We start from the raw sequence: 24,182 nt of genomic DNA on the forward strand, positions 1-24,182 counted from the left end.
ATCCATAGAAAAAGAAGCTCAAAAAATTTCATAAGCACGTGGAAATTGAACAACACACTTCTGAATAACCAATGGGTCACAGAGGAAATTAAAGAAGAAATCAAACAGTTCCTTCAATTAAATGGCAATGACAATACAAAATATCAGAATCTATGGGACACAATGAAAGCAGTCTTATGAAGGAAATTCATAGCAGTGAATACTCATATTAGAAAAACAGAACGAGCCCAATTAAACAACCTGATGCTGAACCTCAAGCTTCTAGAAAAAGAAGAACAGGACAACCCCAGAGCTCATACAAGGGAGGAAATTATAAAGATCAGAGGAGAAATCAATGCAATGGAGACTAAGAGAATGATACAAAAAATCAATGAAGCCAAGAGTTGGTTCTTCCAAACAATCAACAAAATTGACAAACTCTTAGCCAACCTTGTCAGAAAAAGGAAAGAAAAGGCCCAAATCCATGCAATTAGGAGGGAAAAGGGTGAAATGACAACAGACCCAGCAGAAATCCAGAGGATCATCAATACCTACTTCCAGAACCTATATGCCAATAAGATGGACAACACAGAAGAAATGGACAGATTCCTAGATACATATGAATTACCAAAGTTGAACGAAGAAGAACTGAAAATTCTGAACAACCCAATATCAACCAATGAAATTGAAAATGTAATTAAAAACTTATCAACTAAGAAAAGCCCAGGCCCTGATGGCTTCACTGCTGAATTCTACAAGACATTTAGAGAGGAACTGCTGCCACTACTGTTTCAACTCTTCAATGAACTTGAAAGGGAAGCAATACTCCCAAATTCATTCCTGGAAGCAAGCATCACACTTTGATCCCCAAAGCAGAGAAAGACACAACCGAAAAGGAGAACTATAGGCCAATCTCACTAATGAACATAGATGCAAAAATCCTTCATAAGATAATGGCAAACAGAATGCAGAAGATCATCAAGAAGATCATACACCCTGATCAAGTGGGATTCATCCCAGGGATGCAGGGATGGTTCAATATACGCAAATCAATTAATGTAATACACTATATCAATAGAGCCAAGGACAAAAAGCATATGATTATCTCCATAGATGCAGAAAAAGCATTTGACAAAATCCAACATGCATTTATGATAAAAACCCTACAAAAAATTGGAATAGATGGTCTCTACCTCAAACTGATAGAAGCCATCTATGAAAAACCAACAGCCAGTATCATACTAAATGGTCAAAAACTGAAATCCTTCACACTCAAATCAGGAATGAGACAAGGATGTCCACTATCACCACTCTTGTTCAATATAGTTCTGGAAACATTAGCCACAGCAATTAGACAACAGAAAGAAATAAAAGGAATAAAGATAGGTAATGAAGAAGTCAAATTGTCATTATTTGCAGATGACATGATACTGTTTATAGAAGACCCCAAGAACTCCACCAAAAGTCTTCTAGACTTAATAAGCAAATTCAGTCAAGTAGCTGGTTACAAGGTCAACACACAAAAATCAATAGCTTTCCTCTACACCAATGACAGACTCACTGAGAGAGAAATAGGGAAAATAATTCCTTTCACAATAGCATCCAAAAAACTGAAATACCTAGGAATCAACCTAACGAAAGAAATCAAAAACCTCTTCTCTGAAAACTATGGCACTCTGTAAAGAGAGATTGAAGATGATATCAGAAAATGGACAGACATTCCCTGCTCCTGGGGAGGAAGGATTAATATAGTGAAAATGGCCATACTCCCAAAACTGCTATATAGATTTAATGCAATTCCAATTGAGATCCCAGCAGCATACTTCACGGACCTTGAGAAAACAATCCAAAAATTCATTTGGAACAAGAAGAGACCCAGAATAGCAAAAGCAATTCTAGGTAACAGGGACATGGCAGGGGGTATCACAATCCCCAACCTGCAACTATACTACAAAGCTACTGTGATAAAAAACAGCATGGTTCTGGCAAAGAAACAGACTTGAGGACCAGTGGAACACATTAGAAGATGCAGAAACAATGCCAGACACACTCAGCCATCTCATCTTCCATAAAGGAGCCAAACAACCTCACTGGAGGAAAGATAGCCTCTTTAAGAAATGGTGCTGGAAAAATCGGGCTTCAACTTGCCAAAGATTAAAACTAGACCTATATCTCTCACCATGCACTAAACTAAAATCAAAATGGATTAAAGATCTAAATATTAAAATAGAAACACTGAACCAGTTGGAACAGAGGTTAGGTAGAACTCTTGAAGACATCAGTGTAGGAAAAGATTTTATGAGCACAACCTCATTTGCTCGTGAACTAGCACAATCAACAAGTGGGATCTCTTCTTATTAAAAAGCTTCTGCACAGCAAGAGAAACAACCAACAGTGTGAAGAGACAACCCACAATGTGGGAAAACATCTTCACCTGCTCTTCCTCAGACAACGGTCTACTATCTCGAATCTATAAAGAACTTAAAAAGATCAGACCTCCCAAATTTAAAAACCCAATCCAAAAATGGGCATCTGAAATGAACAGACATTTCTCACACAAAGAAGTAGAAATAGCAAATAAATACATGAAAAAATGTTCAACATCACTGGTCATTCCAGAGATGCAAATGAAAACAACACTGAGATTCCACTTCACTCCAGAAAGAATGACTGCTATCATGAAATCAACCAATAACAAATGCTGGCAGGGCTGTGGGGAAAGAGCAACCCTGCTCCACTGCTGCTGGGAGTGTAGACTGGTGCAACCACTGTGGAAATCAGTATGGAGATACCTCAAAGAACTAGGACTGGAAGTCCCATTTGACCCCGCTTTTCCCCTGCTGGGGATCTTCCCCAAAGAATTAAAAGAATCATACCACAGTGATATATGTATGCCCATGTTCATAGCAGCACAGTTTGTGATAGCTAAAACTTGGAAACAGCCCAAATGCCCATCAACTGGAGACTGGATAAAGAAAATGTGGGTTTTTTATAAAAATGGAGTACTACTCAGCCATAAAAAATGAGAAATTAGAGACATTTATAGCTAAGTGGATGCACATTGAGGCAATACTCTTAAGTGAAATAAATAGGACACACATGTATAAATACTGAATAGTTTCTCTGGTGTGAGAAACTGAAAGTGTGAATAAGGACTAAATGTATAATAGGTAATGTGAAATAGGAAGAAAAGGGGCAAAGGGGAAGGAAGTGGGAGGGCTAGGGGAAAGGATAGAAGGGAATGGGATTAATATGAGAAAATGGAAAAATAGGAACAAAATCTTTGTAAATAGGGAGGAATGGAGGGGTTGAAGGGAGGGCTGGGCAAGGGTGAAAGATAAGAACCAAGAGAGATTATGTAAAAGTGCAAATTTCCAATGATGAATGTCATTATATTGTATACCTAAAATGTACCAATGATTAGAATGAATAATCGATAATGCAAAATAGGAAGAAAAGGTCCAAAGGGGTAGGGGTATTGGGAGGGGAAGGGGAAAGTAAACAGGGAAAGGAAAAATGATGAGAAATGGAAATAAAGTCTTTGTAAATAGTGAAGGGTGGAGGGGATGAAGGGAGGGCTAGGAATGGGGAAAAAAGAAGAACCAAGATGCATTATGTAAAGGTACAATTCCCAATGAGAAATGTAATTGTGTTGTATACCTACAATGTACCAATAAAAGAATTTAATAAAATGCAAAAAAAAAAAAAAAGAGCATGAGTGCTACCTACCCTAAATAGTCTGAATAAGATAAAAGGGGCAGAAAGATGCTGTTAAGGTCCTTTGTTGGTTTTGCTATCATGTGAGCACCATAAACTGTCTCCTCTGTGACACCCCTCTGCCATGTGCCACTCTGATTTGGAGCCAGCCAATTATGGACTAAAACCTCTACAAACTGTGAGCTAAAAAAGTCCTTTCCCCTTTAACTTTAGGTGTCGGGCATTTTGTCTCAGCAATGAGAGAAAAGAAACTAAGACATAAAGTTATTCATTTGAAGTATTAGACTTCCCCTATTATAAAGGTAGCTCCTCTTGAAGGAATTCAGAAATTTGTATGGAATTAGATTTGCCTTTAAATTGATTTTTTTTCATTTTGAAAGCTTTATATGTATTGTAGGTAAAACTTTTGATTTTCTTACCCATTTAGCTTTCTATAAGAATAAAATCCTTTATTATGATAATGACCTTTAACAAAGGTTAAGCATACAAACTTTGGTTTAAAAATAGTTTGGTCAAACTTGACTCCTTTTATCTTCAAGTCTTTGAAGTGAAAGGTAAAAAATCGAATATTTCATTCTTGACATCTTTAGGGAAAGTATATATAAATAGGAAACACATAAAATCATGGAGCATAAACAGAAAACAAATGGTTATACATAATTACAATTGTAGAAATAGAGATAGGAGGTAAAATGGGTTAAGGATATTGTCCTTCGAAGCTACTTTCTGTCAATTAGACCTAGGTAGATTTACTGGCCTCATTTCTCTGATCCACAGGTAAAAATTTTCCAACCTCCTATTCCTTGTCAACATTTCAAATATCAGGTTAAGCACTGCATATCCTCTGGGGTATTCACAACCTTCAGAGAGTTGTTGATAGTGATCACATTTCTTCTGAAGTCTTTGTTGATCCAAGAATACATATTTTGTTGTGTAAGTCTTCATAAATCAGTCTTTCCGCCCATTTATCATCCTTATTGCTTTTCTCTGAACACTCTCCAGTAAGTCTGCAACTTGTTAATAATGAGGTTCCCAGACCACAGAGCATCATTCTAAGCAGGGATAGACTTTGCCTTTTTGCTCTCTGACCCACTGTTTCCACTTACAAAGTTCATGGGCTGCCAGATCATACATGAACTCATGACTCATCTGCTGTCCATTACAATGCCTATGGGAACCCAAGCACTTCCCTAAATACCTCAGTGCCTAACATGTAATAGTTGCTCAGAAAAGTCCCTTGAATAAATGAACAAGGAGGTGCATGGACTCCAGTTGTGTCTTTATTATTCTAAAACATTTATTGAAAGAGAGAGAGAGCACTTATGTCAGGATGTCAGGACAGGGACAAAGGAACAGAAAAGACGCATGAGAAATCATTCACAGATCAGTAGCTTGAATCATTCGATGGTTCTACCACTTTGATTTGACTAAGACATAGTTCAATTCTTATTTAGCACAGGGCAAAAGGAAGTTCAGAAAATTAAGTATTTCACCACAGTGGCTGAACATTTGAATTACAACTGATAACATATCTGGAATCTAAAATTCTAGTGTCCAGTGTAGCCTCCAGAGTAAGCCAATCTAAAAAGGTCATTAGTATAGTCCTTGTAGTACCTAGGAAACAGTGCCAACATCTTCAGCTGCAACACTTGAGGCAGGAGTTTCTAACTGTGGCTTTGTTGATCAAGGTCTGAAGTTTTCTATCCACTGCTAGCAGTATCTGCTGCTACCATGATTGGGTACCTGCAGTATACCATATACTCTGCCCACTCCTTCACATATTATTATTTCATGTAATTGTTAAAGCAGCCCATTAATACAGGCATTATCAGGTCAATTGTATTTTAAGAAAACTGAGTCCCAGAAGGGTTGAGTGCCTAAGGATCATACAGTAGAGCTAATGTAGCAGTCCAGGTCTGTGAGACAGCATCCAAGTCTACTGCCTTAATACAAAGTCTTTCCTTGGTTGGAGTATTGTACCATTCCTGATGGTCACTGCCCCTTTCTGGTTCCTATTTTTTGTTAAGAATCCTGAATTAAAACTCACAAGATGGGGACAGGAAGGCTGTTCCTGGAAGCTTAACATAGAGAAATTTAGAGTTTTTCAAAAGTATCTTTTCTGTAAGAAATTAGGAAAAACAACCATCAAGCATGTCACTTGCTAACAGAAATAGTCAGGTACAAAGGCACTGAAATCTCCTAGTGTGGTCCCAGCCTAACCATAAATGCCCATGGCAGCCTACTTCACAAGCACTGACCCTCATCTCCAGTCTGTCTCTTCACCTTGCTCAGCTGGTGTCATGGAATGTGTCCACTGATGGCCTCTGGCCAGGACTGGGCATACGGTATCAATACATCAGTACACAGCTGTGTGAGGAAATAATACAATGAAAAGCTTGGTAAAACAAACTCCCCACATTATTCCTCTTTAAGAAAATAATCAAAATTAAAAGCAAGACCAAATACCTCATCTATCAGTTAATTCATCCCCCTCAAACTATCTGTACATTGCTCTGTTGATAACTCCAAATCAACAAATACTTGGGTTTAAAATTTAAAGAAAGGCCAGGGATTTAGCTCAGTGATGCCACCGCCTGCCGTGCAAGTGCAAGTCCTGAGTTCGATCCCCGGTACCCAAAAAAAAAAAAAAAAAAAACTACCACAAAATTTAAAGAAGCACATTCTTCAGATAATTCCACATGCCATGAAAAAGACAGCACAATTATTTTGAAATAGTGCTGGAGAAGAAATGAGAAGAGTTGGTAGATGTCCAGCTTACTAGTTTCTTAGCAGGGACTATGAAAGAATGATTTTTGTATATGTGCTGCTGAAGCAAGCATGAAAGAATGATTTTTGAAAAGCCCTGGGATATATAAAGCATTTTACAGTACTTGTGAAATGTTGGTTGAATTTGTTTAACCAACCTTGGGTAAACCTCTCCATATTTCCAAGCTTTAGTTTCTACCTCTATAAAACAGAAACTCATAATAACATCCTTGTCTTATATGGCTATTGTGGGGCTCCCCACAGGATAATATATATGAAATCATTTTTAAACAGTAAAGCATAACACAAAAGACAGTTGAAAAGAAAGACAGGTTGTGATAATTGTGTGCATAACACAGGCATCATCCCAACAAGCCAGTTGAAAAGTTAATGCCCCTTCTTGCTATTCATCCTGTTGCTTGAGAACATTCTAACTATAAAAATCAAAACCAAAGTGGTCACTGATGATCCTTCAGACAAAAGGCGCCTTGTCAGGAGGGTTCGCTGGGTCTTCTGAGTTCTGCAGAGAGCCTTTTCTCTTCTAAGAGAAACCACAACCCTCATGCTGCCCTAAAAGGAAACCTGTACAGATCCCAAATACTTTGCAATGATGGCGAGCTGCATGAATCTACACAAGAGTTAAATCTTTGTTTTTTCACTAAGGAATAAGCCCGTTAGATCTTGCACTTTAACATCAGTTCTACAGCAATCAAACCAAGCCACAAATTTGCACTTGCAAATATTTTTGAAAGATCTGACTAAGCTATTTTTAGATGTTTTCCAGTCTTCCTGTGCCTTTCCCTCCCACAGAGCACAATTAAAAAGGCACCTTTAAAAGGCTATTAAAGAACATTGATTGGCTTAACTGTGCTAATGTCATGGCTTTAAAATAAAATTCTATTAAGTCTTTAAAATATTGCAGACAAGTACTTTGCAGCCGAAACTCAGGACAACAATCCTAAGGCTTCTGCTATTCACAGATATTTAGTGGGTTACTTTAGTTCATCTTTATCATTTTTGCCTTTGATTTTTTTTTTTACCTTCTAGTAGTTCTCATGCAATAACTACCTTTGTGCACATGAGAAACCAGTACTTAGCAGTCCATTTCCCCAAGTAATCATAATGAATTCATAAAGACAGGCATGTTCTGCTGACTTTTGCTTTGTTGCTGTTAATCCACAAGGGGACAATGGCTTTCTCTCCTTATATTTGATTTTAGCATCAGAGTATCTTTCCCTAAAAAAATTGTTCAAGGTATTGTTTTAAATCTGGTTAAGTGCATGCAATCCCCTTCATATTTCTGTGCTGGATAACTTTTGTCCCTACAGAAACTCAGAAACTAATACTCACATGTAAAATTATTTTCTTCACACCTGTATTTCAACCCTTGCTATTTTCATGCCTTGGACCAGTAGCCTCCCTTATATTTATAATGTGCAAGCCAAGTTCAAGAAGGGGAGTCTCAAAAAGAAGTCTCATGTAAAGTTGTAATTAACTGGACTTTACAAATTTGGTTGGCTCACACCAGGTGGTGACTGAGTGTCCTGACAGAATTCTTATACATTCCACCTGGCTAGAAGGCAGAGGAAAAAGAGCAAGTAGGATAATGCAGATGAATGCATTTGTAAATTGCACTTTGTCTTAGGAATACATTAGGTGTCGGTTATTGCTGCTGGGATGATTGTGATGGTGGTGGTGGTGACAATATAGTGATGATGATGATGATAGTGATGATGGTGATGATGGTGATGATGATGGTGATGATGATTTGTTGATTTTCATTGTTGGTAGAGTAGGATTTATTCAGGAACACAGTGAACTTCATGTGGATTCAATGAAAACCTTGAAGTTCCTCCAACCATCTTGTGAGTTATGTGTCTAATTTATGTATAAAATGCTGTGAAGTAGTTTTATGAGTTACTATCCAGATTCAGCTAAGAGATGTGATAATGAATGAGGCAGGATGTTTGGCAACTTTTTTCTCAACTCAAAATCTGGAATTCACAACCTTGGAAAAGGAAACTCCAGGCCATGAATAATCTTGAAGAAAATTTCACCATCCCCTACCCAGGGTTACCTTTCCTTGAGTGTCTGTCTTCATTCGCTTCTTCTACAATCTCAGTTGATGTCATACCTTTTCACCCTGCTAAATCCAAATGAGTTAGTCAGAAATGACCTCATAAATATCATGCAATTCACTCTACCCTTGCTTCTCTACTAAACTGAAGTACAGGTGGGAAGTACAGGTGGGAAGTCCACAGTGACCTAAATAGCCTTTCCTTTTCCAAAACAAAAGAAGATACTCATTGGATTCTACATATAATAGTTTTATGTTTTGGCTTGGAGTTTGGGAGGATTTTTTTTTTACAAATTTTCCAAATGCTGAATGAACCAACATGGGAGAAAATAAGTCTGGGGCAGGCTAAGCAACATAGAAAGACAAGATGCAAAACTCAGGGAGAAAAAGGCCCTCTGCTGAGACAGCCCTTCCCCCACTCCCCAGCTCCACTGAACTGTCATAGCCATGAATTAGCAGAGAATCCCAGCCAGCTTAAGCCACTGGGAGTCAGAGCTCTCCAAGCCTGCCTAGGCTTCCTCAGATCCATTTCTCTGCCCTTTGACTTCCTCTGCTTTGCCTCTTTCCCCCAAGCCCATTCATCATTCAAGACCAAGCTCTGGGGGCATCTCCAGGAGTGTCACATGCCATGGCATCATCCCCACTTTAAGGAATGCTTAGGAACTCTGAGCTTGAAATACCTGGCTGATATTCCTACTCATATCCACAGATGGCTCATTAGTTTGTTAGTAAAGACTATAAAATAATCATTTTTAATTTTCCTTGAGATAAAATACTCATAGACTATTGGTTGAATCTGTTAAATGAATCTTGGATAAACCTCCCCATATGTCCAAGCTAAGGCCTCATGTAGGCCAATAATTTGCCACCTTTCAAAGAGATATTCTTTAAATAATGGTTTATTGGCCATTCTACTGCTCCCAACCCAGAGGAAGGGGCTTCCAGGCTGCCATTCCACCGCTCCCAGCTCAAAGGAGGTGACTCGCACAGGTGCCAACAGTAAACACACACACACACCCATCAAAATGAGAAGACACATAAACAAGTCTCAAAACCAAACTTCCAGATCACCTACAGCAACCCCAAAGGGAAATGAGATGGAACACTCTGATACTCAACCACCTGGACTCTCTCAACTGGCAACAAAAGAGGATCTGGAAAAAAATGAAATCAGAAATAATTTCTCACATAACAGCAGAGATTGTGCTCGTAGTGCAAGACATGATTAATAAATCTAGAGAGGAGCAGAAGTACATGATGGAATCCCACATAGGAAACAAATGAAATCCATAAAACAGATGCAAACAGATTTCCAGGAGATCAAAAACACCATTGAAAGTCTACGCAGCAGAATGAGTCAATGTGAGGACAGAATTTCAGATATAGAAGATAAGATTGTAATTAGTGACCAGGAAAAGAAAAATTGCTTTAAAATTGTAAAGGACCATGAGAAATCAATCCACCAGCTGCTAGAGAATGCAAAGAAGAATAACATAAGACTGATTAGAGTCAAAAAAGAAACAGGAGAGAGTGCAAATGACATTTAAAAAACTCTTCACAAAAATAAGAACCAAGAGAGACTATGTAAAGATGCAAATTTCCAATGATGAATGTCATTATATTGTATACCTAAAATGTACCAATGAGTAGAATGAATAATCAATAATGCAAAATAGGAAAAGGTCCAAAGGGGTAGGGGTAGTGGGAGGGGCAGAGGAAAGGAAAGAAGGGAAAGGAAAAATGATGAGAAATGGAAAAAAATGGAAATAAAGTCCTTGTAAATAGGGAAGGGTGGAGGGGTTGAAGGGAGGGCTAGGAATGGGGAAAAAATAAGAAACAAGATGCATTATGTAAAGGTACAATTCCCAATGAGAAATGTAATTGTATTGCATACCTACAATGTACCAATAAAAGAATTAAACAACAACAACAAAAAAACTCTTCACAGAAGTAATGGCAGAAAACTTCCCAAGCAGGGGAAAAGAACTTGACATACAGATAAGTGAGGCATATAGGACTCCAGCTAGCCTTGATAAAAAAAAATCTACACATAGGCATATAATTGTTAAGATTCCAGAAACACAACAGAAGAACAAAGTTCTACAAGCAGTTAGAGAAAAGAAACAAATCACATACAAAGGAAAGCCCATCAGAATCACAGCAGACTTCTCAACGCAAACCCTCAAGGCAAGAAGAGCTTGGAGTGACATATTCCAAGCCCTAAAGGAAAACAGCCTCCAACCCAGATTGATGGACCCTGCAAAACTATCTTTCAAAATGGATGGAGAAATAAGATACTTTCATGACAAAGAGCACCTTAGGAACTTCGTGAATACCAAACCAGCACTCCAAAGAATTTTACACAATATCCTAGGAACAGACATTGAGGATCATAACCCCAGGAAGCAAAGCAGAATGAACCCATCTGGCATGACAAGAAATTAAATGTAAATGGGAGAACCCAACAAAAAGAAAAAGTCATGGCAATGACAAGTCAGTACGTTTCATTTATAACCATCAATGTTAATGGTCCCATTTCACCAATCAAAAGAAATAGACTGACAGAATGGGTCAAGAAGCAAAATCCAACAATATGCTGGATACAAGAAACACACTTAATTCAAAAAGAAATTCATAGACTGAAAGTTAAAGGGTGGAAAACAATACTGCATGTGACAGGAACCCAAAAAAAAAACAGGAGTAGCTATCCTCTTTGCAGATCAAGTAGATTTCAAACCAACACTGATTAAGAGAGACAAAGAAGAACACTACATCCTTGTAAAGGGAACAATCCAACAGGAAGAGATGATAGTCATAAATATCTATGCACCAAACACTAGTGCGCCCAACTATATAAATAATGGTTTATCGTTTATTCAGTGGAGTCAAGGTAACTTTACTAATTTTAAAAATCTTCATATTTAAAATTAAAAATATGCTTGGAATAGAACATACTATTTAGACTTATTTGAAATTGCCTTTAATTCTATTCTGTTGTCAAGCATAACTGGATAGTATTACTATATTGGTTTTCTCTTGCCACCATTACCACAAACAGTGGCATAAACAATGTAAATGTATTATCTTATAATTCTGTAGTTCATAAGTCCAACACAAATGACCGGTGATGTTGAACATTTTTTCATATGTTTATTTGCTATTTCTACTTCTTTGACTGAGAAATGTCCGTTCATTTCAGATGCCCATTTTTGAATTGGGTCTTTGAATTTGGGGGGTCTTATTTTTTTCAGTTCATTATATATTCTGGATAGTAATCCTTTGTCTGAGGTACAGGTGCTAAAAAGGTTGTCTCTTAGCTCTGTTGGTGGTTTCTCTTGCAGTGCAGAAGCTTTTTAATAAGATGAGATCCCAGTTGATTCTTTGTGCTAGTTCTTCCCCTACTGAGGTTTTGTTCATAAAGTCTTTTCCTATGCCAATGTCTTCAAGAGTTCTACCTAACTTATCTTCCAGCAGGTTTAGTGTTTCTGTTTTAATATTTAGATCTTTGATCCACTTCAATTTTAGTTTAGCGCATGGTGATAGGTATGGGTCTAGTTTTAATCTTTGGCAGGTTAAAATCCAGTTTTTCCATCACCATTTATTAAAGAGGCTATCTTTCCTCCAGTGAGGGTGCTTGGTTTCTTTGTCAAATATGAGGTGGTTGAGTGTGTCTGGAGTTGTTTCTGTGTCTTCTAATCTGTTCCATTGATCTTCAGCTCTGTTTCTTTGCCAGTACCATGATGTTTTTATCACAGTAGCTTTGTAGTATAGTTTCAATTTGGGGATTGTGATACTCCCTACCTTGTCTTTGTTGCCTAGAATTGCTTTTGCTATTCTAGGTCTCTTCTTGTTCCAAATAAAGTTTTGGATTGTTTTCTCTAGTTCTGTGAAGTATATTGTTGGAATTTCAATCAGCATTGCATTAAATCTATGTGGTAGTTTTGGAAGTATGGCCATTTTCACTATATTGGTTCTTCCTACCCAGGAACAAGGGATGTCTTTCCCTTGTCTTATATCCTCCTTGATCTCCTTTTCCACAGTGCTGTAGTTTTCAGTGTAGAGGTCTTTTACTTCCTTTGTTAGGTTGATTCATAGATATTTCATTATTTTGGATGTTATTGTAAAAGGAATTGTTTCCCGAATTTCCCTCTCCATGGGTCTGTTATTTGTGTATAAGAAGACTATTGTTTTTGGAGTGTTGACCTTATATCCATCTACTCTACTGAATCTGTCAATTAGGTGTAGAAGTCTTTTGGCTGAGCTTTTTGTGTCTTCTATGTAAAGTATCATATCATCAGCAAATAATGACAGTTTAACTTCTTCCTTTCCTATCTTTATTCCTTTTATTTCTTTCTTTTCTAATTGCTGTGGTTAATGTTTCCAGAACTATATTGAACAGGAGTGGTGATAGTGGACATCCTTGTCTTGTTCCTGATTTTAGCATGAAATTTTTCAGTTTTTGATCATTTAGTATGATGTTGGCTGTTGGTTTTTCATAGATAGCCTTAATCGGGTTGAGATAAAGACGTTCTATTCCACTTTTCTGCAGGGTTTTTATTATGAATGGGTATTGGATTTTGCTGAATTTTTTTCTGCATCTATTAAGATGATCATAAGATTTTTGTCCTTGACTCTGTTGATATAGTGTATTACATTTATTGATTTATGGATGTTGAACCATCCTTGCATCCCTGGGATAAATCTGAATTGGTCAGGGTGTATGATCTTCTTGATGACCCTCTGTATTCTGTTTGCCAGTATCTTGTTGAGGATTTTTGCATCTATGTTCATTAGGGAGATTGGTCTGTAGTTCTCTTTTGGGGTTGGGTCTTTCCCTGGTTTTGGAATCAAAGTAACCCTTGCTTCCAGGAATGAATTTGGAAGCCTTGCTTCCCTTTCAATTTCCTTGATGAGTTTAAAGAGTAATGGTGATAGTTCTTCTTTAAATGTCTTGTAGAATTCAGCAGTGAAGCCATTAGGACCTGGGCTTTTCTTTGTTGGTAAATTTTTTATTACATTTTCAATTTCACTCATTGTAATTTGGGTGTTTAGAATTTCTATATCTTCTTCATTTAACTTTGGCAATTCATATGTATCTAGGAATCTGTCCATTTCCTCTGTGTTTTCCATTTTATTAGAGTACAGGTTCTCAAAGTATGTATTGATGATCCTTTGGATATCTGCTGGGTCTGCTGTGACTTCACCTTTTTTGTTCTTAATTGCATGCCTTTTCTTTCCTTTTCTTGATAAGGTTGGCTGAAGGTTTATTGATTTTATTTATTCTTTCAAAAACCCAACTCTTTGATTCATTAATTTTTTGTATCATTCTTAGTTTCCATTGCATTATTTCTGCTCTGATCTTTATAATTTCCTTTCTTGTGTGAGCTTTGGGTTTCTTATGCTCTTATTTTCCTAGGAGCTTGAGGTTCTGCATTAGGTTATTTATCTGAGTTCTCTCTGTTTTCCCAATATGGGCATTCACTGCTATGAATTTCCCATGTAGAACTGCTTTCACTGTGTCCCACAGATTCATGTATGTTGTACTGGGATTATCATTTACTTGTAGAAACTGTCTAATTTCTTCTTTAATTTCCTTTGTGACCCATTGGTTGTTCAGGAGGGTGTTATTCAATTTCCATGTGTTTGTAGGAGTTTTGTGGTTTCTTATGTAATTGACTTCCAATTTTATTGCACTATAGTCTGATAATATACAGGGGATAACTTCAATTCTTTTACATTTACTTAGACATGTCCTATGACCTAGCATGTGGTCTAGTTTGGAGAATGACCCATGTGCAGCCAAAAATAATGTGTACTCTGATTTTGTGGGGTGGAACACTCTGTAAACATCTATTAAGTCCATTTGTTCAATAGCTTGGTTCAGTTCTAAAATTTCATTGTTAATTTTTTGTCTAGATGATCTGTCTATTTGTGATAGTGGGGTATTGAAGTCCCCCATTACAATTGTATTAGTGCTTATTTGATTTTTCATGTCCATTAATATTTGTTTTGTATAGTTGGGGACATTTGTATTTGGTGCATATATATTTAGGATTGTCATCTCTTCCCCTTGGATTGTTCCCTTCACAAGGATATAGTGACCATCTTTGTCTCTCTTAATTCATTTTAGTTTGAAATCTACTTTGTCTGCAAATAAGACTGCTACCCCTGCTTTTTTCTGGGTTCCTGTCACATGGAGAACTGTTTTCCATCCTTTTATTTTTAGTCTATGAATTTCTTTTTGAGTTAGGTGTGTTTCTTGCATACAGAATATTCCTGGATTTTGCTTCTTAATCCATTCTCTCAGTCTATTTCTTTTGATTGGTGAATTGAGGTCATTAACATTGAGAGTTATAATTGATAGATATTAATGCATCCTTGTCATGATGTTTTGCTGTTGTTGGCTCTTTTATTTCTTATGTTTTCCCCTTTTCTCTTTAGTTTCTTACCTTGCCTGGTGGCTTCCCTCTGTTGGGCCTCATGGAGTTGTGACCTTCATTCTCTTTTTCTAGGATATTCCTTAGAATTGTTTGGAGTGCTGGTTTTGTGTTCATGAAGTTTCTCAGGTGTTCTTTGTCATGGAAGTACCTAATTTTCCCTTCAATTTTGAAAGATAATTTTGCAGGATACAACAGTCTAGGTTGGGAGTTATTTTCTTTTAGGGCTTGAAATACTTAACTCCAGGCTCTCCTTGATTTGAGGGTTTGTGTTAAGAAGTCTGGCATGATTCAGATGGGCTTTCCTTTGTAGGTGATTTGTTTCTTTTCTCTAACTGCCTGTAGGATTTTGTTCTTCTGTTGGGTTTCTGGGATCTTTACTATTATATGTCTATGTGTAGATGTTTTTTGATCATGGCTAGTTAGAGTTCTATATGCCTCACTTATCTGTATGTCCAATTCTTCACCTCTGTCTGGGAATTTTTCTACTATTACTTCTGTGAACAGTTTTTTATGTCAATTGTACTTTCTCCTGTTTTTTCATGGACTCCTATCAGTCTTATGTTATTCTTCTTTGCATCATCTAGCAGCTACTGGATTGATTTCTCGTGGTCCCTAACTATTTTAAAGAGATCTCTGTTTTCATGGTCCTTAATCACAATCCTGTCTTCTATATCTGATATTCTATCTTCAGATTCCCTTAATCTGCTCTGCATGCTTTCAATGAAGTTTTTAATCTCTGGAATATCTGTTTGAATCTGTTTCATGGATTCCATTTCTTTCATATGTTGGGTGACCATGGTTTCCATTTCTTTCTTATGCTGAGCATTCATAGCTTCCAGCATGTTTCTGAGCTCATCTATTTTTTTTTATCTGTTTCTGTTCTGGAGTCTCTAATCATGTCTATCACTCTGCTCATCATCTCTGTAGTTTATCTAGGAAATTATTTCTGCTCTGAATTTTTCTAGCACCTCATTCATCTGTTTTGTTACTTCCTGTGCTATCAGTTCAAGGTGTCCAAGTGGTTGATTATCAGACTTTTCCACCTCGTTTCTCCCAGAATTTGCCTTTTGTGGGGTAAAAGTCTGAGTTTGTGTCTTACTTAAATGTCTTCTCATTTTTGTTTTTGGTACTATCCTTGGTTTAATTCCTGGGTTGATACTTTGAAGTTGCTTATTGTAAATATCTTTGTTGATGTATTTAGAACACTTATGGAATGATTGCTTCTCAGAGGTGTCTTCCAGATATAGCTGGTGCTTTAGGTTTTGAGTCTCTAATGGTTCTGAGGCTGTCTCATTTTCATTATACCAGGAAGGACAACTGATTAGATCAATCACAACACTTTAGCCCAAGTGATACAATCAGCAACACAATAGCATCAAGTACCTCTTAGACAATGACAATTTGTGGTAGTTATTATTCTATCACCTTTAACTACATGAATTAAATTAAAATCAAGGACCAAGCCAACATATGTTTATAGTGAATAAACTCTTCAATGTAGCAACTTTACCCTTCTGGATGGGGAGTTAGAAGGAGCTGGGGAGGGAGGAATAGGTAAGTAGAAGGATAGGGGAAGGTTAGCAGTGAGGCCAGAGGGGACAGGCAAGAGAAGGAAAGAGAATAAAAGAAAGATAAAGAAGAAATACGAATTAGGGGCAGAACAGGAACACAAAGGGAGATGAAGAACACCAAAGGAAGACACCAAGGGAGCAAGGCTGAGAGAGAGAAAGAAAAGAGAACAGAAAGAAAAAAAGAGAAAAATAAAAATTTTAAAGGATTAGCAAAGAAGAAAAAAATTAAAGATAAGAGCAAAAAGAAATAGTGATAATTTTGAAAATAACTAATAAAAGATAAAAATGAAGGGCCTCCTTCAGGGTTTGTCTCTGCTGTCACAATAGACAACGTGGGCAGCAGTGTGCTGTTATAAGTCAATGAGTCCCAGTAAGCCAGTCACAGACTTGTGAGATTCAGACAGATTTCTGGCTGCAAGTTCCAAGCTGAACTCCCTGTACTCCTGCAGGGTTGAACTCTGCAAGGTTCTACTGCAGGTTCCAGCCTGCCTTTCCCCTGAAGATAGCCCAGGTTCTGATGATCCCTCCAACTTACCAAGCACAGTGGTCTGGTGTGCCTTTATTGAAGAGAATCTCTTCACTTTTCTTCAGTTTCCATCAGGGAGCCTGAGAGAGGCCCTCTCTCTGTTGTTCACTTCTACAGCTCAGGACAATGGCCTTTATGCTCCCCTGTGCCTCTGTCGTGTGGATCCAAGTTGCAGCTCTGTCTCCTGGTCGAAAGTGAGCAGAGTGAGCCGGACTGAGCAGAACGCACTCAGCCTGCACACCTCTTTCTTAAAAGAAGTTCATTCTTCCCAGTAAACCTATATAACAAAAAAGTACTCAAATATTATTTTAATATGTATTTCATCAATTCAAAAAACTTGTGGAATTTTTCTTTTTATTATATATAAGCACCTACATTATATCTTCAATTTTATTTCTTGATCTGTAAAGTCTTAACACAAAATTTTTTCCAACCCATTAAATTTGAATAAAATACAAACTTTCTAAAAGAAGCATAGTCTTTCAGATGCTCAGTGCTACATTAAATTATATTATTACAATACCACTAAATATGATCAAACATGAAGTTCAAAAAAGAAAAAGCCCTTTATGCTCACAATCCTTGATCAACTACAAATAAAAAATTACTTATGAGTTAATTGATAAAATTTAAGAATCATCAATTTGATATATCCAATCATGATGTTATAATTCAACTCACAGCACTGTGAATACAAGTAAACATTGCTTTGCAAAAATTATAAAATGGTCATATAAGTGGCCAAAAATGTGCTTACATTCGTTACCTTGGGGTTATTATCAAACTGAAACTAGCACATAATACTGCGTAAAGAGAATTCGCAGCTGCCTAATAACACCTTCGTGGACTCTTAGCAGTGCACAGACCCCTAATTTGAGAAACACTTCTCTAACCAACATAAACCAATGTGCCTCTAACTAAGCTTATGTGGCTCTTGGTGCCTCTACTTCTGTTGCTTCTTCCTCCTGGCTTCCATCTGCACAACTCCTAAATCCCTTTCCCCATTTCTGAAGTGGTGATCCCAAGCCAAAGGGTAGGTCAGACACTGGAGAGGCCAAACAACTCACAGTGATAGGGGAACAAGTTAGTGCCCTGTAGAGAGCTGTGGGGAGATGTTTTTGCCTCCATTTACCCATCAGGAATATAATTGCTATAAAGAACTGTTTCTAGTCTGGCATGGTGGCACCTGCCTGTAATCCCGGCATTCTGGAGGCTGAGAGACAAGAGGATTGCAAGTATGAGTCCAGCCTAGGCAACTTAGAGATTTAGTAAGAGCTTGTCTCAAAGTAAAAAATTTTTAAAAGGTGGGGATGTAGCTCAGTTCAGAGGCTCTGGGTTCAATTTCTAGTACTGCAAAAGAAAAAAACAGTTTCTTTGAAGGACACGTATATAGTATTACTCATATTCCACAGATTCAGAGTTGGCTTGAGCCAAAGTAACAAATCAGTGTAAATTTAAATGGGGTTCATAACTGGATGGGCAACTAATCCTCAGTTATAGAAACACCTACCAGATATTACTTTTGTGCAATAAGAGAGAAATGTAAGCTGTAAAACAGAATTATCAAGGGTGAATAAAATAATCAACTGCCCTAGAATAAAGGTAAGTCAAAGGCAAAAAACTGATATTTTTATGTCTTTGGTATTAACATAGAATAGCTTCTCTCATTCAATAGTACTTTTGAGTGCCCAATAAATGTTCTGAGTTATGGGAAACACAATACTTGGCTCCAGACTTCACAGAGCTAAGAAAAACAAATGTAAAAAGAAATAATATCTCTTGGCTGAAGGGCCAGGTACTTTTAGATGTACTATATTATTTATTTCTCCAAGTGCTAGAGATATATATTATTACTCATTTTATATTGGAAGAAACAGAGACTTGAAAAGATAAAGTAACTTGCCCAAAGTCCCACATCTTGCAAGTATCAAAACCATAGTTCAGAGCTAGGTCTCTTTATAAATCAAAAATCATTGAACTTGTCATAAATATTAAGTTTTCTCCCAGTGGACCTACAAACTATGGGAATAAATGCAAATTTTTAAAATTTTGTAAGGGTATACACACACAATGCTGAAAATATTCAAAGAAGATAGAGAATATGAACTGTCTTCTCCAGGTTTATAGACATTAACAGGTAATAGCAAGGAAAGAAGCTACCAGATACTTAAATCTACAACGTATATCTAAAAGACAATGGCAAAATGCTATCAGGAACATAAGAGTTATAATATAAGAAATAATTACTGTGCATTTTATTTTACTATTGTATTTTCTTCTTTTATTTAATTTTTTTCAGTCCTGGGGATTAAACTGGGGGCCTTATACATGCTAGGTAAATGCTCTACTAGTAAACTATCCCCCCAGCCCATATAGTGCACTTTAAATCATCCAGTCTTGTGTGTCTATTCATACACACTGTTAAAAATTTCTCTTAAAGCTCACATTCATTTTAAAAGCACCTGTATTCTGAGTTACTGGGTCTTTATAGTCTCTATTTTGTCTTCTCCTTTTTCAAACTCAGCCTTGTTGTCCATATACAATACATGTCTCCCTTCCCTACTTCCTAGCATCTCTGGGGCACTGTCTCCCACTGAGCTTGACTGTGCCAGTCTGGTGTGATGTATCAGTTATTTGTGGCCTAGATGAAAAAAAAGAGCACTAATGAGATTTTATATGTAAAGCAAGAGACTTCTGCATTTGAAGCTCAGTGTAGTTTCCAATACTGAGATGACATTAATTAGTGCTGCACCTATGACCTGAGAGGTTAGGTAGTCTATGGATATAATTTATCACAGGAGAAAGCTGAGGGTATTTCTTTTGAAACAAGACCATGTTCTCAGTGTGCAACTGTTCACCTTCCTGTGTTATCCCACTCATAGCACAACCAGAAACTATCCCCATGCACTAAGATGAATGTATGCTCTCTGCACTTGCCCTGTGGCTTTACACAAACAGGAAACGGTGTGTGCAAGGGACTCAGCCCACCCAAACTCCCAAAGGGGATGTAATAACCGTCTGCCAGTTATGACACTGGTCAGCCCTTGTTCTCTGGAGGGGAATGAAGAGATGTGAGAAGGAGCAAAATCTGTCACAGATCACAAATTGATCCAGGAGACTGAGCAGCAATGACAACACTGCCTTTTGGAAGTAATGGGGTAGAAGCAAAAAAAATAAAAATGGAGATACTCATCATGAAGTAATGGGGGAGAACTAGGTTAAAGCAAATTTGGGACACTTTGTCACCTAAAGATATTATTTTTTAGCAAGAATACACAAGCAAAGAATAAAACAACAGAGCCAGTAGCCACTTTTTAAAAATCTCAACACAGAATATAAGGGTTACCCCAGGATCTTAGCTATCTTCTGCTGCCACATAATGAGAATGCCGTGAATGTTTGCTGAATGAATGACTGATGTCACTAGCGTGCAGCTTCATGGAGGCAGGAAGCCATCCCTCATTCTTCCACGCTTTCATTGCCCTCTAGCTTCCAAAGCACTTGCAGATACATCATTCCATGTTTTCTCAATAATTCTGTGGAATAACACAGCAGGAATATTGCTGCCATTTTACAAATGAGAAGATGATGATTCAAAAAGACAGAATGGCTGAGCCCGGGTGATACAGATATGCCCGAGGCTTCCCTGGAAGGCCCTCTGGTCTAGAGCCCTTAACTTCATCTGCAAAGACAACCCCTGTTTTTGCTCTTCTTATGTCTCCCTCCCATTTCTGTGAGGTTAGTGGCCACGCAGCACTGGGAACAATCCAGTTGTTTAGTAATCATCGCTAATACTTAATGAGCTTAGTAAATGTTACCTTTGTGCTTCAGATTTCTTATCTCTAAGGTTTATTGACTACCTATCTACCACCTCATACAGTGGCTTTGAGATTAAGTGAATTAATACCTTTAGAAAAATTGCTGGTGCATACTGAATATCAGTCCCCACCCTTCTCTCTAATCTTGCAACCAAAGCCCACTTGCCTACAGGTAAACATTTCCCCGACTTCCTACATACGCAGAGAAAATGGCATAACTTCAAGGTTTATCATTGTTAGGAATCCAAGGTCATCATGAGGCTTAGTTTAGAGACCGAAGTGCTTCATGTCTTCTGACTACTAAAATGACTTCTATTATTTTTCCCATGTGTAGTCATGTTTTAAGAGTTCATCCACTGCCGGCGTTTATTTAAAAATAGTCTAAGTGGCCTCCTTACTAGGAAATACAGTATTTCCCTAAGCCCTTTCAAATCACCAAAAATAGTTCAGTCTTCCATTACTCCCTGAGGACCACAGATTGAGGGTCATTGTACTAATCTAACCCTTTGTTTCTAAGATGAGAAACAAAAGACCCGGGATGTTTGGATGCTGGCGCATGGTCACTGAGCTAGTTAGAGTCAAAACCTGAGAGAGGATCTGAATCTTTTGACTCAGCTGAGAATCTTGATAACTTCCTTACTCCAAACCCATTATCTCATTAGGTCCATTCTTCCACTGAGACTCTCAGAGCAGCATCCATTGCTCTTGCTATCTGAATTTCTTGAAGTCAATACCAGCCCATAGTATATTTTCACTCTTCCCAGTGCAGAGTAAATGTTTCATAACCAAGCAGCAGTCAAAAGATCTACTGTTAGTGGGCCAGGGATTTAGCTCAGTGGGTTCACCGCCTGCTGCACAAGCGCAAGGACCTGAGTTCGATCCCCGGTACAAAAAAAAAAAAAGATCTACTGTTAGAAATGGAGGCATTGACCTGACTATTTCAAAACATGGTCTTTGACTTTCCATTTGTTATAGTTTTGAGTCAATTATACCCTTCAGGTAGCCCCCTCTTGTGCTACAAAGTTTGATTTTTTTTCTCTAATCAAGTATTAGCTCCCATCCATCATTCTAAAGTTTTATGGTTTTCCATCACCCATTTCTCCCCCAACCTTTTTTTCTTTCTCCTCTACCTCTTTCTTCTTTTCTTAAACAGTTTATGACTAGCTCTCTAAGAGACAAGCCACCCACCCAGTTGTTTTTACTGGCAAATTTAATGAGCGAATTTCTATTTCCATCTTTCCACTTACTAAGGAAATGTTAAATAGAACTAGACCAAGATGGCTAGTATGGAAATCCACTTAATCCTCCCATTGGCTGACATCAAACCAATGACATAATACAAGCTACTATGCATCTTTCCAGTCATCCAAAAAGACAAAACTCCAAAGCCAAAGAGTTATTTTAGTTGTGTTAAGAAAAAAGTTATTTTAAGTAGGAAACAAATTTTACCCAAAGTGACTATCCTAATCCCCAATTACAAAAGCTATATATCTGTCTCTCTTCCTGAAAGGAAACACACAACTAAAAGGAAATAGCAGAAATTTAGACCACACTTCACTGTAATACAACATGCATCTCCAAATCCCCAGATTCAGTCTCCAATATCTGCAGTCACTAGAGACTTTTCAGGCAGCTTGTAGTTTTGCAGGTTTATCAACCAAAGCCAACTCTAACTGCACAATCTCATCTCCACTATAGTTTGGAGGGTCTGACTTTCCCCAGAGGGACAAGCTGCAACATTTAATGAATTGATTACAGTGAGAAATAAATATTCTAAAGTGTTATGCTTCTGAGATGGGTGGGCTCTTATTCCAGTGTTGGTCTTCTTTAACCATGTTTCCTGAACAAGAAACTGAAAATCTATCATTATATAGTGAGTATAAAGATATTCTTGACTACTATGACCATATAATTTGGTGAAAGATCCATTTCTCTTTTCTCACAATTTTCAACTAGCAGGAACAAGAGCCCAGTGGGATCCAAGCCTGAGCACGTGGCATTTCTGGCCATGATACAAAGGTCTACAACATCCTCCTAAATATTTGATGACCCCTGGGACGCTGCAGGGCAGCACTGCTGTGGGAACAGCTGGAGCAGCCAGCGTGCACAGCTGTTTTTGTCTTTTCGTGCTGCTCAGAAGGCAAACTGTGGGCGGCTGTGGAAATGGAGGTTGAGTGCTGCTTGATAAAATGAGAAGTGTTCCGCAGGGCCACGTGACAAAGCCAACCTGTCTGAGTTCTAAATTGCTCGACTGCTCCCCACCGATTGCCCATCTGTACCTGCCACCTCCTCACTGTGCTAAAGCCTTGTGTCCCATACCATCTGAGAGGTGGGGCTGTGGCTCTGTCCCTAGGAGTGGTGATGAGGGTGAGCACCAGCAGTGTCTCTAGTAGTGCCCTGACAATAAGCTCCACATAAGTGTTTTCAGGTGGTCGGAGAAGGAGCTGGTAACTTTTGGGAAAGAATGACCTGCAGGTGCCTTGGTAATAAGGTAATAAGAAACTTGGTTCTGTTCCCAATTCCTGTAAAAGTCATATCACCGGCTGTTTCTGCCTCACAGGCATGGTGACTCCGAGGATGGCTTGGGACAGAAGGAGAGGCCCAGCCCTCCGTGATCTCGAACACCTCCTCCCGTGCCACCCCAGTAAGTAGGTCCCCTTCACAAGTGCCATCTCAAGACAAATTCTTCTACATGGGTATTAGGGAGCCACTAGTGAGCAAGGGAGAAAATTAGAAACTACCCAGCAGAGTAAAATCACTAATGAGAAACAGAACCACTAAAGAAAAAAAAAACATTTTGTGGGTTTTGTGGTTGTTACTAGATTTTCTGACGGCCAGTCTGTCTGTCTAGTAGTGAGAAAGGAAGAGTAAATACCATTGAAGAACCTCTTAAAAACCCTTGTCAAATGAAGCAATCCACAATGCCTTCAGGTCTGTTATGCCAGGAGGACCCAGCATCTTATTCCTGGAAAAAGGCACTTTAGTATCACTTTTAGTCCCTCCTCCACTATTCTCTTCTTTCTCCTTTTTTCCCTATCCCCTTCCTTTTCTACTTTGTTTCCTCTCTAGGACAAATGAAGTGAATCTCAAGGACTGTGACCTTCTGGGCTTCCCTGTGCTCTTGAATGATGCATGTCACCCACAAAAGTTCAATCCATCATTTCAACCAATATCATAAACAGCATGCATAACCAGTATGCAGTTACATGCTCCAAAGCAATGTTTAGCTGCTATTAGCATGCTACTTCAAGACATTAAATATTTCACATCCATGGCTTCAGTGGCTATG

At 38.0% G+C, this 24,182-nt stretch overlaps 1 long non-coding RNA gene across 10 annotated transcripts in view; it reads right to left on the reverse strand.

Moving 5' to 3' along the window:
• Positions 1–24,182, reverse strand: part of LOC106010467 (uncharacterized) — a 215,740-nt gene that overhangs the window by 57,056 nt on the left and 134,502 nt on the right. For 7 of the 10 annotated variants that reach the window (XR_015447240.1, XR_015447239.1, XR_015447221.1 and 4 more), the window contains 2 exons: positions 17,086–17,260; positions 8,540–8,608 (listed from right to left, as the gene is read on the reverse strand). This is a non-coding gene — a long non-coding RNA (uncharacterized LOC106010467). Of the gene's footprint in view, positions 1–8,539; positions 8,609–17,085; positions 17,354–24,182 lie in introns of all 10 variants that reach the window. The other 3 variants (XR_015447235.1, XR_015447242.1, XR_015447222.1) reach the window with 1 other exon arrangement.

Source organism: Heterocephalus glaber, unplaced genomic scaffold (genome assembly GCF_053883595.1).
Source record: "Heterocephalus glaber isolate CG9 unplaced genomic scaffold, H.glaber_assembly_v1.0 deba00000347, whole genome shotgun sequence".
NCBI classification, from domain to species: Eukaryota; Metazoa; Chordata; class Mammalia; order Rodentia; family Bathyergidae; genus Heterocephalus; species Heterocephalus glaber.